The sequence below is a fragment of the Saccopteryx bilineata genome, chromosome 6, assembly GCF_036850765.1.
Source record: "Saccopteryx bilineata isolate mSacBil1 chromosome 6, mSacBil1_pri_phased_curated, whole genome shotgun sequence".
NCBI classification, from domain to species: domain Eukaryota; kingdom Metazoa; phylum Chordata; class Mammalia; order Chiroptera; family Emballonuridae; genus Saccopteryx; species Saccopteryx bilineata.
In genome coordinates, this window is record NC_089495.1 from 66,280,651 (window position 1) to 66,298,290 (window position 17,640).

The window sequence follows — 17,640 nt, forward strand, 5'->3', positions numbered from 1 at the left end:
AGTAAATATATTTCTCATGTTTAAAATAAAATTGAAATATTAAATAATAACCTCAGAAATTATTATTTTCTATAATTTAAAATTCAAAAACATTAGGCATTAAATAACTCAAACACTTTAATAAAGATTTAATGTGCCCTGTTAAGGTCACTTCACTCCTCATTTATCAGAACCTTTATTATCACAACTATTCAGACTCTGTATTGCTATCAATATTTTGGCTTTGTCAGTAGTAATTATAGATGTATTCCTGAGGAAGCCATTCTTAATCTATTATTTTTACAGTATCAGTAGAGTTTACAATGCAAAAAACAACATCTCATTTTAGATGAGCTTAGTAATAGGTTATGAGTCCAAAGAATAAAACTTACATACACTCAAATAAATAAAATTAGAATCTTTTGACTCAAGAAGAGGGTCATAGATAGAACAACAATGTAAAAATAGATATAATTAGCACAAAAGAAATGTAACAAACTTTTCTTTAACCGAATTGTTCTTTCCAACAAAACAAGAAAACATGTGATGTTAAAGGAAAAAGTCTGGACCTGACTACAATGTTGAACTTACTGCAAGCTCTGGGTAGTTTAAACAGTTCAATATTCATCATTCATTACATTACGTGAAAGTGAGTTGTGAGTCTGTCAGTTCTTATGTGAAAGGAACTGAAGAATTTTAGCAAATCTAGATAAGCTTATTGTTGAGGAAAATTACTTGTCAGAGCAAAAATTCATTATGAATGAAACCTCACTATTCTGAGCAAGTATTCTTCTGCCTGCAAGAACTTGAATTTATAAAGAGGTCAACTCAATGCCGGGTCTTTATGTCTTAGTTTTTTTTTTAATTAAAATTTTTTAATTCATATTTTTAAAAGTAGAAAAAAAACTTATAGAATAAGAATACAAATATATTTCTTTTTATTATAAAATATTTAAATATTAATATTTGACACAACAAAATACTTCATTTGAAGAAGTTTATTTCTTTTGGTAGGGGTAATCTCATTTAATATTGAAAGTATATGAGAAGCCCACAGTTCATAAAACATCATTTGAAGGTTGGATCTATACCACAGTTCTTTAGATATTTGGTTTTAATTATTATTTCAGTCTTATATATATAAAAAAGGCACAATATACACAATTTAGAGATTCAAAAAGTGAATAGTAGTTGTAGTAGGTGTTGATCTATATTTCATATAATCTTTAGGATAATTTCCCATTTTGTAAGTCAACTTCCTATCAACTTTGCCAAACCTCTCTCTAGAAGTAAAGAAAAGTGTCTGCTCAGCAATTCTTAATTTTGACTTGGGTTTACATTATAGAATAGCCTTCAATATGAGATTTCTTTACATGACCTTTTTAAGTCATTTGTTTGTTATGTCTTGATTTGTTAGATCACCATAAATCTGTATGATATGTTTACCCTTTAAATCAGCCATAATGTAGAACCTGTAAAAATGCTCTAACATGTTAACTGAAAAGACAAGCACTAACTATACCTCAGAATAGTTCTTCATTCTACTCTTCTTCCGGAACTTTTCTCATCCCAGATGTGATGTGTGACTCTGACACAGATTGAGTGAAGGTGACATGCAGCACTACACGGTAAGTATCAGAAAAACTTAATTTCAATTTATGAAATTATCCTTTGTGAAGCATGAATAGATCTGAAGAGTATTATGCTAAGTGAAATAAGCCAGTCAGGGAAAGACAAATACTATATGGTTTCATTTATATGTGAAATATAATAAACAAAATAAACTGTTGAACAATATAGAAAACAGTGGTATGGACACATGGAATAGACTGACAGTTGTCAGAAGGAAGGGAGATGGGAGGACTGAATGAAAGAAGGTGAAGGGATTAGCCAAAAACCATATATACGTAGCACATAGTAACAGTCAACAGTGTGGTGATAGCCAGAGAGAGAGGGAGGTGGGGACCAGGTGGAGCTGGGCAGAGGTGGGAAAAATGAAAACACTAAAAGATGTTGCTAGGGGGAGAGGGCAGACAATGAGGTGGGCAGATGGGGTTGTAATGAGTTGTACACTTAAAACCTGTATGGTTTTGTAAACCAGTGTCCTCCTAATATTTAAAAAAATAATAATTTAAAAATAAATTAATTAACTTTTTGATCTGTGGTGGTGCAGTGGATAAAGTGTCGACCTGGAATGCTGAGGTCTCTGGTTTAAAACCTTGGACTTGCCTGGTCAAGGCACATATGGAAGTTAATGCTTCCTTCTCTCTCCCCACCCTTCTCTCTCTCTCTCTCTCTCTCTCTCTCACTCACTCTCTCCACCCACTTCTCTAAAAGAAATAATTTTTTTAAAATTAAATAAATAATTAATTTAAAAATATATATATTTTTTTGTATAGCTGTACATTGTGTTTTTGTTTTAAGCTGTGTTTTTATAAAGGAGATAAAAGATACAAAAATTTAAAGTTTATGTTAAAAAGTTTCAACAGGCTTGACTAGTTAGCACAGTCAGTTAGAGCAGTGGTCCCCAACCTTTTTGGGTCCACAGACTGGTTTAATGTCAGAAAATATTTTCACGGACCGGCCTTTAGGGTGGGACGGATAAATGCACAAAATAAATTTATGCGACTGGCATAAAAGCTGTGGTATTTTTAAATATAATTGTCGAACTTATGAGACAAGCATCAATAGTGAGTCTTAGATGGATGTAACAGAGGGAATCTGATCATTTTTAAAAAATAAAACATTGTTCAGACTTAAATATAAATAAAATGGAAATAATGTAAGTTATTTATTCTTTCTCTGCAGACCGGTACCAAATGGCCCACAGACCGGTACTGGTTCGCAGCCTGGGGGTTGGGGACCACTGAGTTAGAGCATCCTCCAGAAAAACCAAGGTTGCATCTTCAATTTCTATTCAGGGCATATACAAGAAGCGAAAACTGAATACACAATTAAGTGGAACAACAAATGAGCACCTTTCCCTCTCTATCTTTCATTTCTCTGTCTCTTTAAAATCAATCACTAGTTTTTAAGGTATTAAAAAATAAAAAAAGTTACAGTAATCTGTTTAATTTATTGTTGAAAAATTAAAAATATTGGCCCTGGTCAGGTGGCTCAGTGGTAGAGTGTTGGCCCGGCATGTGGATGTCTCGGGTTCAATTCCCTGTCAGGGCATATAGGAGAAGTTCCCATCTGCTTCTCCACCATTCCCCCTCTCCTTTCTCTCTCTCTCTCTCCCCTTCTCACAGCCAAGGCTCCATTGGAGCAAAGTTGGCCTGGGCACTGAGGACTGCTCCATGGCCTCCACCTCAAGTGCTAGAATGGCTCAGATTGTAGCTGAGAAATGCCCCAGATGGGCAGAGCATGCTTCCTGGTGGGCATGCTGGATGCTGGGTGAATCCCAGATGAGCCCATGAGGGAGTCTGTCTGTCTGCCTCATTAACCCCCCCACCCCCGCTTCTCACTTTGGAAAAAATACAAAAAAAACTTTAATATTTTAATAGATTTACTGTACCTTATGTGCACATTGTTAATAAAGTCTACAACAGTGTACAGTAATGTCCTAGGTCTTCACTCACTGACTCAACCAAAGTAAGTTTTAGTCCTACAAACTCCATTCATAGTAAGTACTCTATACAGGTGTAACAGTTTTTATCTTTTATAACATTTTTTCCCTGCATCTTTTCTCTGTTTAGATATGTTAAGAACATAAATCCTATTTGTTATAAATATCTACAGTATCCATTACAGGAGATTATAACCTACAGCCTAGATGTGTAGTATGCTATACCATCTAGGTTTATGTAAATGCACTCTATGATGTTCTCATAATAAAACTGACTAATGATACACATGTCAGAATATATCCCCATCAAGAAGCAAAACATGCATAAGTCTATGTGCTTTACCTTTAACTTATATTCATATCTAGTACCTAAAGGAATTACTACTACAGAAGACCCAATGAACATTGTATCATCCCTCCTACTCTTCCCTCTCCTACTGTTACCGCTGTCACTAATAGTAACATTGTTATTATTGAAACAATGCTATAATAATTTTTAAATGTTGAGCACAGTATTAAGTTGAATATTAAGTATTAAATTCACTTTGTCTATAGTATACAGAAAAAATGTTTGTGTCATATAAAACATTGTTTAAATTTATGAGAATATAGAAATTAGTAACACAAGTAGATATGTGTGTGTGTGTGTGTGTGTGTGTGTGTGTGTGTAAAAATCTTAGCTTGAGTGTATGAGAAATTGATATTTCTAGGAAAACTTTGGAATAGTATTTTGTTATATTCTTCATGTCATATTTTGGAGAAGTATAGTAAATAAATAAAATATGAATAAATAGCAAAAGTAGTAAATTAGTATTACTATAAAAAACTATCAAGAAAAATATACATGGGCCACCAGGGCATGCCACCCAAACTACTGCCTCTAACATAAGCTATGAAAGTTCTGAGTACAGCTCAAAGACCAGACTACAAACAAAAATAAACCATTTTCTTATTATAGAACCAGCTTCTTTGGTACTATAAAATTATTCATGAGAAAATTTAAAAATTTTTAGATACAATTCCAAAAATGTCATGTCATTTCAAGGTAGTTATATTAAAAAAGTCAACTAACTGCTAATTTTTACCCGTTCTTGTTTACTAAATATTTTTATCTGAAGTGCCTTGAACAGAATAACCAGATTCATAACAATTTATAAGTCAGTTTATGACAACAGCCAGAAAACCAAGATGATTAATACTGTATCTCTTAATATATTCAAAGTGTCATGTCTACATGTAAAATATTCTTTCTCAATTCTACATAAAATATATGCCACAACACCTTGCCAAGCACAAAGTTTGAATCCTAGTAGAGTATAAAATTTATCAGAGTAATAGAAGGAAACATTAACTTTTCAAAAAAGAATCTTCAAGGAATATGAACTTTATGATTTTTTTTACATTCAAACATATATCACATAAGCTTATGGATCAATGTAGAGTCTTATTAAGTATCTTTTTTCAGAACTGGAGTATAATTTTCTTCATAGATTTTATATATAGTTGTGTGATTTTTTTTCCATTCTGTACAATTCCAATGAAATATTTTAAAAGCCTCTGAATCTGAAAAAAGAGAGAAAGACAAGCTTAATGTCCACTATCCATTATAGAGTACAAGTTTCAATTCATGTTTATGTATATCTGAGTTCTTTCATAGAACTAAAGTACAAATGAGTAATTATAATAGGTTTTATGAATAAATCATGATTGTAATGCAAATCAATAATATAGTAATACATCAACTATGTGTAGAGTTTTTATTAAATGCAAACATACTCTTTATTATTGTTATCCAGTACTATTATTTTTTATAGTATACACAAAATACAGTTTAGAAGAAATCTAAAGAACTAATTAAATACTTGTGAAAATAAATAAATGTTCAGATTTGGAGAGATTGCAAGTTCATCCTTAGATTCTTCTGAAAATGTCATTAATTCTTTACTCTTTGTGCTTTTGAGAATGTAAATTAAGATCAAAGTCCAAGTAGCAAATAGAAATATATCACTGATTTAAAACTCATATGTGTAGCCCTTCCTGATTAGCTCAGTCGGTTAGAGCATTGTGTAAAAATGCCAAGTTTGCAGTTCCATTTCTAGTTGGGACACACACAGAAAGCAACCAATGAATACACAACTATATGGAACAATAAACAAATGCTTCTGTCTCTCTTATTGTCTCTATCTCTCTCTCTTTCCCTCTGTCTTCCTCAGTCTCTCTAAAAAAAATTAGTCAATAAAAATATATATAATATATATATAACATATATAAAACATACATATATATCTATATATATCTATATATATACTAATATAAGTAGATTCTGTTTGAGTAAAGTTAGTAGTATTCATTTAATAGAAATTAGATCACTTGTTTTAGGCACTGGGAGGTTCACTGATTGAAAAGGGGCAGGAAAGAATGCTTAGGAATAATGGAACTATTCTATATCTTAATTAGAGTGGAGAGTATACAAGTATATACATATGTCAAAAACCCATCAAACTAGACACATAATGTGCATTCATTTTACAATCTGTAAATGGTACATCAGATGGCATAGTTGGACTTGGAGATTATTATGCTAAGTGAAATAAACCAGAGAAAGACAAATATCATATGATCTCACTTATATGTGGAATCTAATGAACAAAGTGAACTGAGGAATGGAAAAGAGGCAGAGGCAGGGTCACAGGGAGCAGAGGAACAGCTGTCAGAGGGAAAGGGGACAAGGGGATGGGATCAGAGAAGGTAAAGGGATTAGTGAAATTATATATACATAACACAGAGATACAGATAACAGGACAGCAAATCCCAGAGGGAAGGAGGGAGGGTGTTAGGGGGAGGGAGACAAAGGGGGAGTATTGGGGGACAAGGGGGTGGGGGTGAGGGAGTTATACTGAGTGGGACACTTGAATTCATGTTAACACAATATATTAAAATAAAAAAGAAAATATGGTAATTAAAAAAAATAACTCCACAGCGTTTGAGTGGCTATTATATGCCTAACCGACAATAATTTCATAATTCTACATTCAGATGTAGTTTAAGAGTGGAAATTGCCTTTCTGTAGTTTGGATTTTTTCAGAACATGTGTATCTCTTTTTCACAGTAGCATCACATTACTAAAAAGCTGAGTCTGTCTCAGGCTGCCTTAATTTAGTTCTTCAGGGCTCATATGGACAGAACATTCTACTAAGTTTTGGAAGAGGGCATAAAAGAAATCAAATCCATGGTACAAGCCTTCAAAGAGTTGACAGTTTAGTGGGAGATTAAAAAGAATAACAACCTTTAAAAAGCAGCAAATAACTGAGAGCAGATTAACATAGCACAGCCACCATGCAAGTTCTGAAGTGAAGTAAACAAAAAAAGCAATCAGAGTGAGTCGAGGTTAATCAGGAGAGTGGCACAGAGATTTGTGTTTTCAGCCAAGTAGTAAAAGAGCCTGAGATGTATTGGGGGAGAAAAGGAAGGAGATTGTTTTTGGACAGATGGGCACATTGAAAAGCAGTTTCTACTGTAGTAGAGAGAGAGGTGTCCTTGAAATATCCAGGTGGCTCCATCCATGGCCTTCATTCACCTCAGTATCATTTCTAACCCCATTAGGAGTTGGTCCACACAGGCTGAAGTACAAGGTTTGCAGCCACCAGGAGATTCTGTGTGCTCTTGCTACTCTGACACAGAACACTTCCATTATTTTTAGTTACTGCAACTGAGTAAAATGACATTTCACAACAATAATTAGTTTTAAAAAATTTATGGCAAATAAGACAATAACAGATTCCAAAATATATTTAAAACACTTTTCTAATTATAAATGACTTTAATCAAAGGAAAATCTATTGATATAATATTTTGAATAGACCCTCATTCAGTCTGAAAAATCCTAAACCTGAAATATTTTGGTAATTACCTGACAATTCTGAGAAATTCAACAAGATACATCATCTTTACAAATATTAAGAACCCGATCCTCCCCCTATCATCTCCAGATATGTCCTCAATTCTTTCAGCACCAAGTTGCCTTCCTTTTTATACTGTCTTTAGCTAGAGCTCCTTGGATGTAAGAAATAGAGAACTATTCAAGCTTTTCAGAGAGAAAGGTATTTATTGTGAGTACAAAAGGTCTGTTTTAAGTATTTAGTATACTCACACATGTATTGTGCATCTATCTGTATTATTCTATATATTTTGGCTATATTTTATCTGTAATATGTAATGAGGAAAATGCTTCAGATTCTCAAATCAAATAATATAATAGTAAGAACTCAGTAAGCAAGATACTGGATTGTGTTTAACGTCAGAGAACCGGCACTGAGCAAGATAAGACAGAGTGCTTGGATTCAATGCCAAGTCTAAGAGCAAAGGTGGTATAAAGAAAATAATTACCCAAAGAAGCACAGGTGTTATAAACATGTACATCAGCAGGTCCTAATGAATCTGTAAAGGTTTTCTATGGGAAATGAAGTTTAAGCTATGGGCTAAAAATGGATGGTATTTAGCTAGTATAAAAGTGACTGGAGATTATTTTAAGGGTACTACAACCATACGATTAGCTCGAACAAAGAGGGTTTTTTTTTTATTACTATATTATTATTTTTTTCTGTGTGGGCTTGTCTCACAGGACTTATAGAAAGTCTCTAAGCATCCAAAACAAAAGTTAATGTCAAAATTCTAGCTTTATTGTTGCAAAACTTAACAAAAATAAAAAACATAATTTTTTTTTTTTCCCATTTTTCTGAAGCTGGAAACAGAGAGAGACAGTCAGACAGACTCCCGCATGCGCCTGACCAGGATCCACCCGGCACGCCCACCATGGGGCGACGCTCTGCCCACCAGAGGGCGATGCTCTGCCCATCCTGGGCATCGCCATGTTGCGACCAGAGCCACTCTAGCGCCTGGGGCAGAAGCCAAGGAGCCATCCCCAGCGCCCGGGCCATCTTTGCTCCAATGGAGCCTTGGCTGCGGGAAGGGAAGAGAGAGACAGAGAGGAAGGTGCGGCGGAGGGGTGGAGAAGCAAATGGGCGCTTCTCCTATGTGCCCTGGCCGGGAATCGAACCCGGGTCCTCCACACGCTAGGCCGACGCTCTACCGCTGAGCCAACCGGCCAGGGCCAAAAACATAATTATTAAATTTATTTTATTTTATTTTTGTGACAGGAACAGATAGAGATGGAAAGACAGACAGGAAGGGAGAGAGATGAGAAGCATCAATTCTTCGTTGAAGCACCTTAGTTGTTCATTGATTGCTTTTTTATATGTGCCCTTACCCAGGGGGAGGGGGGCTACAGCAGACTGAGTGACCCCTTTCTCAAGCAAGCAAAGTTGGGCTCAAGTTGGTGAAACTTGCTAAAATCAGATGAGCCCTGGCAACCTTTGGGTTTCAAATGTGGGTCCTCTACATCCCAGTCCGATGCTCCCAGGGGTCGGGAACCTATGGCTCGCGAGCCAGATGGGGCTCTTTTGATGGCTGCATCTGGCTCACAGACAAATCTTTAATAAAAAAATAATGATAACATTAAAAATAAAGAACATTCTCATATTACAATCCATTCATTTCCTACCGCTCATGTTCATGGTTGTGGGTGGCTGGAGCCAATCACAGCTGTCCTCTGGGACAACACCAAATTTTTATTGGATAATGCCTAACATACACGGGTCGTTGTATGGCTCTCACAGAATTACGTTTTAAAATATGTGGTGTTTGCCTGACCTGTGGTGGCGCAGTGGATAAAGCGTCGACCTGGAAATGCTGAGGTCGCTGGTTCGAAACCCTGGGCTTGCCTGGTCAAGGCACATATAGGAGTTGATGCTTCCAGCTCCTCCCCCTTCTCTCTCTCTGTCTCTCTCTCCTTTCTGTCTCTCTCCCTCTCTCTCTCTCCTCTCTAAAAAAAAATGAATAAATAAATAAAAAATAATAATAAATAAATAAAATATGTGGCGTTCATGGCTCTCTCAGCCAAAAAGATTCCCGACCCCTGCTCTATCCACTGCACCTCCTGGTCATGCTAATTCTTGAATTTAAAATTAAATAAGGTAAACTCACTAATTTATTAATTCAGTATATTACATATTAAGCATCTACTAAGTGCCTTAATTATTCCAGGTGACATGACACAAGAATAAATAACAAAGGTGAGTCAACATCCTAGTTTGCCAAGGACTATCTCACTTAAATCACTGCAAGTCCCACATTCTGAGAAACCCCTACTTTCACACACACCAAAACATTTGGTCACCCTCTAAAAAAGACACACAACTTCCATGTGTCACAGCACTTGAACTCCAGCTGAATAAACAGATGTGTTCACATATTTGAGGTGTTAACTAATGTAATCAAAAGATCGAAGCAAAGCAGTAGAAAAGAAAATAACAGGGGCTGGAATTTTTGACATGTTATTCAGAGAAAGCCTCTGTAAGAAAGTGATACTTCAGCTGAAACATATCAGTGATCCAGCCATGAAAACAGTGACAAAGTTTCACAGAGAAAAGATGAACTTTCTGAGAAACAGAAGGCTTAGTTGGCTCACCAGAGTTCACTGAGATTAGAGGTAGATGGCTGGCTTTAAATGTATCTTCCGTGTGATAGGAATCCATTGAAGGATCTGAACAAGGACTCAATCAGGAGCTAATTAGAAATTTCTGTTTAGCCTGACCTGTGGTGGCGCAGTGGGATAAAGCGTCGACCTGGAACACTGAGGTCGCCAGTTTGAAACCTTGGGCTTGCCTGGTCAAGGCACATATGGGAGTTGATGCTTCCTGCTCCTCCCCCTTCTCTCTCTCTCTCTGTCTCTCTCTCTAAAAAAAATCAATAAATAAAATAAAAAAAAAGAAAGAAAGAAATTTCTGTTTAAAGCTTAATTCTGCCCCCCCCACGAGGAATAGTACATAGAGACTAAATGTTTTCTTATTTTAGCTCATCATTGTTTCTTTAAAATTATTTTTATAGTATTATAACTGAAAAATCAGATCTTCACAATAATCTAGTTTGAGTTTCCAATTATTTTTTTAGTATAATGAAAAAGTTTCTTATATTTGGCTATTTTGATAAATGTACTATATATTTTTAAATATATATATTATATATAAATATATATTTTAAAAACAAGTATACATAAAAATTCATGTGTGTGTTGATATGCACCAAATAAGTTACAATAATCAATAATAAACCATAAATAGGAGAGGAAGTAAGAATAAGAATAAAAATGATTATAATGAAATCATATTTAATTTTGTATAATTAAAGATGACTTTTATATTCTACAATTTAATATTTAAGTATATATATATTTTTTTATTTTGTTATAAACACTTTTAAATGTGTTATAGTCATCTTTATTTTCATTCTCTCTTTTTTTTTTTACATCATGACACTTTTCTAAGACTATATCAACAAAATGGAAAAGCAAAAATAAAACAAATAAATAAATCCATACCTGCTCAGGACAAAAATCACGGAATAAAATTGCCCATGCAAATGCTCAATTTTTGTAATACGATAAATATAATGTGCTTTTCCACATTTTTACTTAGTGTTAACAACATGCATTTTTCAAATTTTATATATGAATTTTAAAATATATTTGTGTGGGCAATATTAAAACAATTTTAATTGGTAATCTTGTTTTAAATATTGTCATTTTTTGAATATGGTTTTTGCTGTGATAAATATCATTTTACTAACATTTTAAAAATTTGAACAATGGTTATTCTCTTCTAATAAGAGGTAATATAAATAAGTAAAAAAGTCAGTTTTATATTTAATATCACTTATATAATTTTGATCTTTCATTCTTCTTTATCAGTAATTCTGAGCCAATTTCCAAATACTTTTACTGGAAGATAAAATATCTGCTAAATTAATGAATCAATAATTAAAGATAATTAGTTTACTTATCTGCATTTTTCTATAATATTGAGTTATTTCTAAAAATAAATGAGATTTTTATATTTTTGTATTCTTATTTAAGAATTCAACTTGAAGGAGCATTCTTTTAAAAGTATTGAAAAATATAATATTTTTAAAATGTATAATTCTGTGTGGATATTATTCATATCAACATAAACAAATATTTTAAAATTATAATATTATTTTATTGATAATGATAGTGTTAAATTATCTGCATCTAAGAATTATAAAAATATATTTGTTATATAATATCACCTCTGATACAGAAAATAATAATTTAATAAAATATCAGAATACTTTTCATAGACTATTTCCATGCAAAAAAGACTGTTTTAAGATATGTCTTTGATTGAACTGTAGTTTGTATGCAAGTCTCATTATAGACTTTAATGATAAATGTGCAATTTCTAAAGAATTTAAAGGTTATAGACATAAGTTCATAAAATAAAAGCTAAAAAATTACTTCTATTATTGCTGTTTTAAAGCTGGAACAACTATAAGCTGAAGGTAAAACTTATGTAACTTTTAAATAAATTCAAGAATGCTTGTATCATGGAAGTGAATAACATTATTCTTAAGAAAAGTAGAGTACATAAAAAAATAATGGATTCAGATAAAGAATGATGGACTCACGTTTTGTATCAATTCTAATATGTGGAATATTTGAGTATGGTGAACCTCCAACCTTGATTTTTTTTTTTAATGAGAAAAAATGAATTAAAAAATTTATCTTCAATGAATTATTTGTACATAAGAAAGTGAATAAGTTTTACAAGTTCTTTATACATTTTGGTTATTAACCCCTTATCAGACATATTGTCAAATATACTCTCCCATTGTGTAGTTTGTCTTTTTATTCTGTTCTTATTGTCTTTAGCTGTGCAGAAGCTTTTTAGTTTGATATAGTCCCATTTGTTTATCCTGTCTTTTATTTCACTTGCCTGTGGAGAAAAATCAGCAAATATATCGCTGCAAGAAATGTCAGAGAGCTTACTGCCTATGTTTTCTTAAAAGATGCTTATGGTTTCACGGCTTACATTTAAGTCTTTTATCCATTTTGAGTTGATTTTTGTGAATGATGTAAGTTGGTGGTCTAGTTTCATTTTTTTGCAGGTAGCTGTCCAATTTTCCCAACATCATTTGTTGAAGAGGCTGTCTTTACTCCAATGTATGCTCTTACTTCCTTTGTCAAATATCAGTTGTCCATAAAGGTTTGGGTTTATTTCTGGTTTCTCAATAATGTTTCATTGATCTATATGCCTGTTCTTATGCCAGTACCAGGCTGTTTTGAGTACAATGGCCTTGTAGTATAACTTGATATCCGGAAGTTTGATACCCACCACTTTATTCTTCCTTTTCAAGATTGCTGAGGCTATTCGTATTCTCTTTTGGTTCCATATAAATTTTTGGAATATGTGTTCTATATCTTTGAAGTAAGTCATTGGTATTTTAATATGTATTGCATTGAATTTATAAATTGCTTTGGGTAATATAGACATTTTAATGATGTTTATTCTTTCTAATCATGAGCATGGTATATGCTTCCACTTGTTTATATCTTCCCTGATTTCTTTTATCAATGTTGTATAATTTTCCGAGTACAAGTCTTTAATCTCCCTGGTTAAATTTATTCCCAGGTACTTTATTTTTTTGGTTGCAATGGTAAAGGGGATTGCTTCCTTAATTTCTTTTTCTGACAGTTCATTGTTAGTGTATAAAAATGCCTCTGATTTCTGAGTATTAATTTTCTATCCTGCCACTTTGCTGAATTCATTTGTCTGGTCTAGTAGTTTTTTGACTGAGACTTTAGTATTTTCTATATACAATATCATATCATCTGTAAATAATGATAGTTTTACTTCTTCTTTTCCAATTTGGATGCCTTTTATTTCTTTTTCTTGTCTGATTGCTGTGGCTTGGACTTCCAGGACTATGTTGAATAAGAGTGGTGAAAGGGAGTACCCTTGACTTGTTCCTGATCTTAGGGGGATTGCTTTTAACTTTTGCCCATTGAGTATGACGTTGGCTGTGAGTTTGTCATAGATGGCCTTTATCATATTGAGGTATGTTCCCTGTATTCCCACTTTGCTGAGAGTTTTGATCATGAATGGGTGCTGGATTTTATCAAATGCTTTTTCTGCATCTATTGAAATTATCATGTGGTTTTTCTCCTTCCTTTTGTTTATGTGATGAATCACATTGATTGATTTGTGATTATTGTACCAGACTTGCCTCCCAATAATAAATTCCACTTGATCCTGGTGTATGATTTTTTTCATATATTGCTGGATCCGGTTTGCTAATATTTTGTTGAGGATTTTAGCATCTAAATTCATCAGGAATATTGGCCTATAATTTTCTTTCTTTGTGGTGTCTTTGCCTGGTTTTGGGATCAGAATTATGCTCGCCTCATAAAAGGAGCTTGGAAGTCTTCCTTCCTCTTGAATTTTTTGAAATAGCTTGAGAAGGATAGGAGTTAGTTCTTCTTTGAATATTTCGTAGAATTCACTTGTAAAGCCATCAGGCCCAGGACTTTTCTTTTTGGGGAGTTTTTTGATAACTGTTTCAATCTCATTTGTTGTAATTGGTCTGTTTAGGTTTTCTGATTCTTCCAGATTAATTTTTGGAAGATTATATGTTTCAAAGAATTTGTCCATTTCATCTAAAGTTGTATAGTTTTTTCGCATACAGTTCTTCATATTATTTCTTACAATATTTTGTATTTCTGTTGTGTCAGTTGTTATTTATCTACTCTTGTTTCTAATTTCATTTATTTGAGTCTTCTCTCTTTTTTTCTTGGTGAGTCTGGTTAAAGGTTTATCAATCTTGTTTACCTTTTCAAAGAACCAGTTCCTGGTTTCATTGATTCTCTGTATTGTTTCTTTAGCCTCTTGTAAAACTTAATACCAGGAAGACAAACAATCTAATGCAAAAGTGGGCAAAAGAAATGAATAGACACTTCTCCAAAGAGGACATACAGATGGCCAATAGGCATATGAAAAAATGCTCAACATCACTAATCATTAGAGAAATGCAAATTAAAACTACAATGAGATATCACCTCACACCAGTCAGAATGGCGCTCATCAACAAAACAACACAGAATAAGTGCTGGCAAGGATGTGGAAAAAAGGGAACCCTCCTGAATTGCTGGTAGGAATGCAGACTGGTGCAGCCTCTGTGGAAAACAGTATGGAGATTCCTCAAAAAATTAAAATCAAACTGCCTTTTGAGCCAGCTATCCCACTTTTAGGAATATACCCCAAGAACATCATAGCACTGTTTGAAAAGAAGAAATGCACCCCCATGTTTATGGCAGCATTGTTCACAATAACAAAGATCTGGAAACAGCCCAAGTGTCCATCAGAGGACGAATGGATTAAAAAGTTTTGGTACATATATACTATGAAATACTACTCAGCCATAAGAAATGATGACATCGGATCATTTACAACAACATGGATGAACCTTGATAACATTATACTGAGTGAAATAAGTAAATCAGAAAAAACTAAGAACTATATGATTCCATACATAGGTGGGACATAAAAATGAGACTCAGAGACATGGACAAAAGTGTGGTGGTTACGGGGGGGGGGAGAGGGAGGGGTTTGGTGAGGGGAGGGTCACAAAGAAAACCAGTTAGAAGGTGATGGAAGACAATTGGACTTTGGGTGATGGGAATGCAGCATAAGCAAATGTCAAAATAACCTAGAGGTGTTTTCTCTGAACATATGTACCCTGATTTATCAATGTCACTCCATTAAAATTAATCAAAAAAGAAAGTAAATAGAATGGATTACAAAGTCTTTTCTATTTAAATCTTATGTGTTCTCTACACAGATTAAAATATCATGCTTATAGATATGTTTGTTTTCCATAGATTCTAAAATATTGTTTCACTGGTTTGCTAAAATGTTACAATCACCAAATCAAATCCTTATATGTAGGTAATAGTATAGTATGTTAACATATATTTATATTTATCTGTGATCTTGCATTTTTTAATTATAACAAAATACCTCTTTGAATAACAGTTTTCTTACTACACATACATAAATGCACATACTTATACATATACATTTTAGGTATTATGTGGTCTATTTTATGAATGTGTATTGTCTGTCTCCACTCAAGCAGAAATAACTTCCAAAAGTTAACAAGAAACAAATATGTTTTTATAGCATAACAAATCATATTTTATATAGAAATTTTATTCCTTTGTTTAATATATTCAATAATTGATTTCAATAACTAAACATTTCAATGTGACTTCTTTAAAAATAGAATTTTCAGTGCACTGCACTAATTGGTTAGATAAATAGAGAGTTTAATAGTTCTTTTCTTAATCCCACTTTACAGAAAGTTTGAGGATTTTGTAAGGTCATTAGTTACACAATAACTTTTTTGTTACAATGTCATCACCTTCCTCATATGGACTAATTAGGCTCACATTATTCTTTTATGCTAGAATAATTATGGAAAACAGAGTATAGAATTCTATATTTGAGCCAGTATGTTCTGAACATTTGGACTTTTGTTTAGGAAAAAAAGTCCTTGTGAATATAAGGATATTGAAAGCATTTTCTAATTATCAAAAAGAGAGAGAAAGAATTAGAATGAGAAACAGAGCATGAAAGAAAAAATAAAACTGTTTTCATTTGCAGATATCATGGTATTATACACAGAAAACTGTGAAGACCTCAATGAACAACTAAAGGTGCCACAATGAGTTGAGTCTTCTCATCTCTCTCCCTTTCTGTCTGTCTGTCCCTGTCTGTCCCCCAACCTCTCTCTCTGTCTCTCACTAAAAGAAGAAGAAAAAAAATAGCCCCACATGTTTTTTTCTTTTTTTTAATGGAAACAAAATATCTCAATAATAAACATTTAAAAATAACCTGCTTATTTGATTATTAAGAAAGCTAAATTTATTTGTCTGTTTCAAAAAAAGGAAAGAATGGTAAACTGGCTCAAAGACATCAATAGTAGGAAAAATTATACTTATGATTATGAGTAAAATACGTACACAATTTTTTTTTCTGTTTCATTCACTCTATGAAAAGGATGTTAGGTAGAGTTCTAGAAGCTTAAATGTACATACATCTTTTGTTAAGGAAGCAATAGACCCTTATAAAAATAAAACCAGAATGAAGGAGATTTTCAGCACCTTGTAAAATAAGCATTTGATTTTAATGCAATATACAAAGCATACATGAGTACAACCTAAAAGGTATTTGATAAAAATTAATTTTAAGAGTGCTTTTTCTATTTAGTAATAGCAAGAAGAAAATGTTAGCTCGATAAAGACATTCTAAGGATAAATTTAGTTTATTGGACTCAAATACAATAAATTTTTTAATCTGACCTTCTAAGTCTGCCTCCCACCTTTGAATCATATATATATATATATAGAGAGAGAGAGAGAGTAAGTGAAGATTACATAAGTGATTTGATGATTAAATTTATTTATAACTATAAGTTTATTTTAGTCAGAAAGAAAAACTGTTTTAGAACATTATTTTACCAAACTCATTTCCCAGAACACTTCCTCTTTTACAGTATAGAGAATATTTATATTCAAATTTATTAATAAAAGTTAGGCAACTTTTATATAAATCTAGAAAAGTAAACAAAATGAGCAAAAGAAAAGAAAAAAGCATTTATGTGCAAACATTATACCAAATGTAACATTTGTTATTTTTTCTCAGGTTATCTTTGGTAAGTACTCATTTTATTGGTTACAAATTATTTTCTTATTGACAGATAAATCACCACAAAACTCTGACATCTTACATACTTCATTTATAATTTTAATTTGTTTGAAATTGGTCAATATAAACAAATGAAATTTTAATTGAGCTTTTTAAACTATGAAACATAGGTTCAAAATCAGAGCTTCTTTGTGAACACAAATATTCTGTTATCTTTTTCTAAGTGCCTTATCTCAACTGAGAATTCATGAGAAATGAGAGAGTGATAAAAGCACAAACTGAGGTCAGCAAAGGGAAAGAATAAAAACAAAGCTATATGATTGGCTGAGTATTAAAGTAAAAAAAATATATGTTTATATATATATTTTTTATCTGATGGGAACTTTCAAGCCTTCTGAGTTAGAGGATCAGGACCAGACAAAAATTTGTATCATGAGTAGTGGAATATTAGAAATATTTTGAATATCAACACTG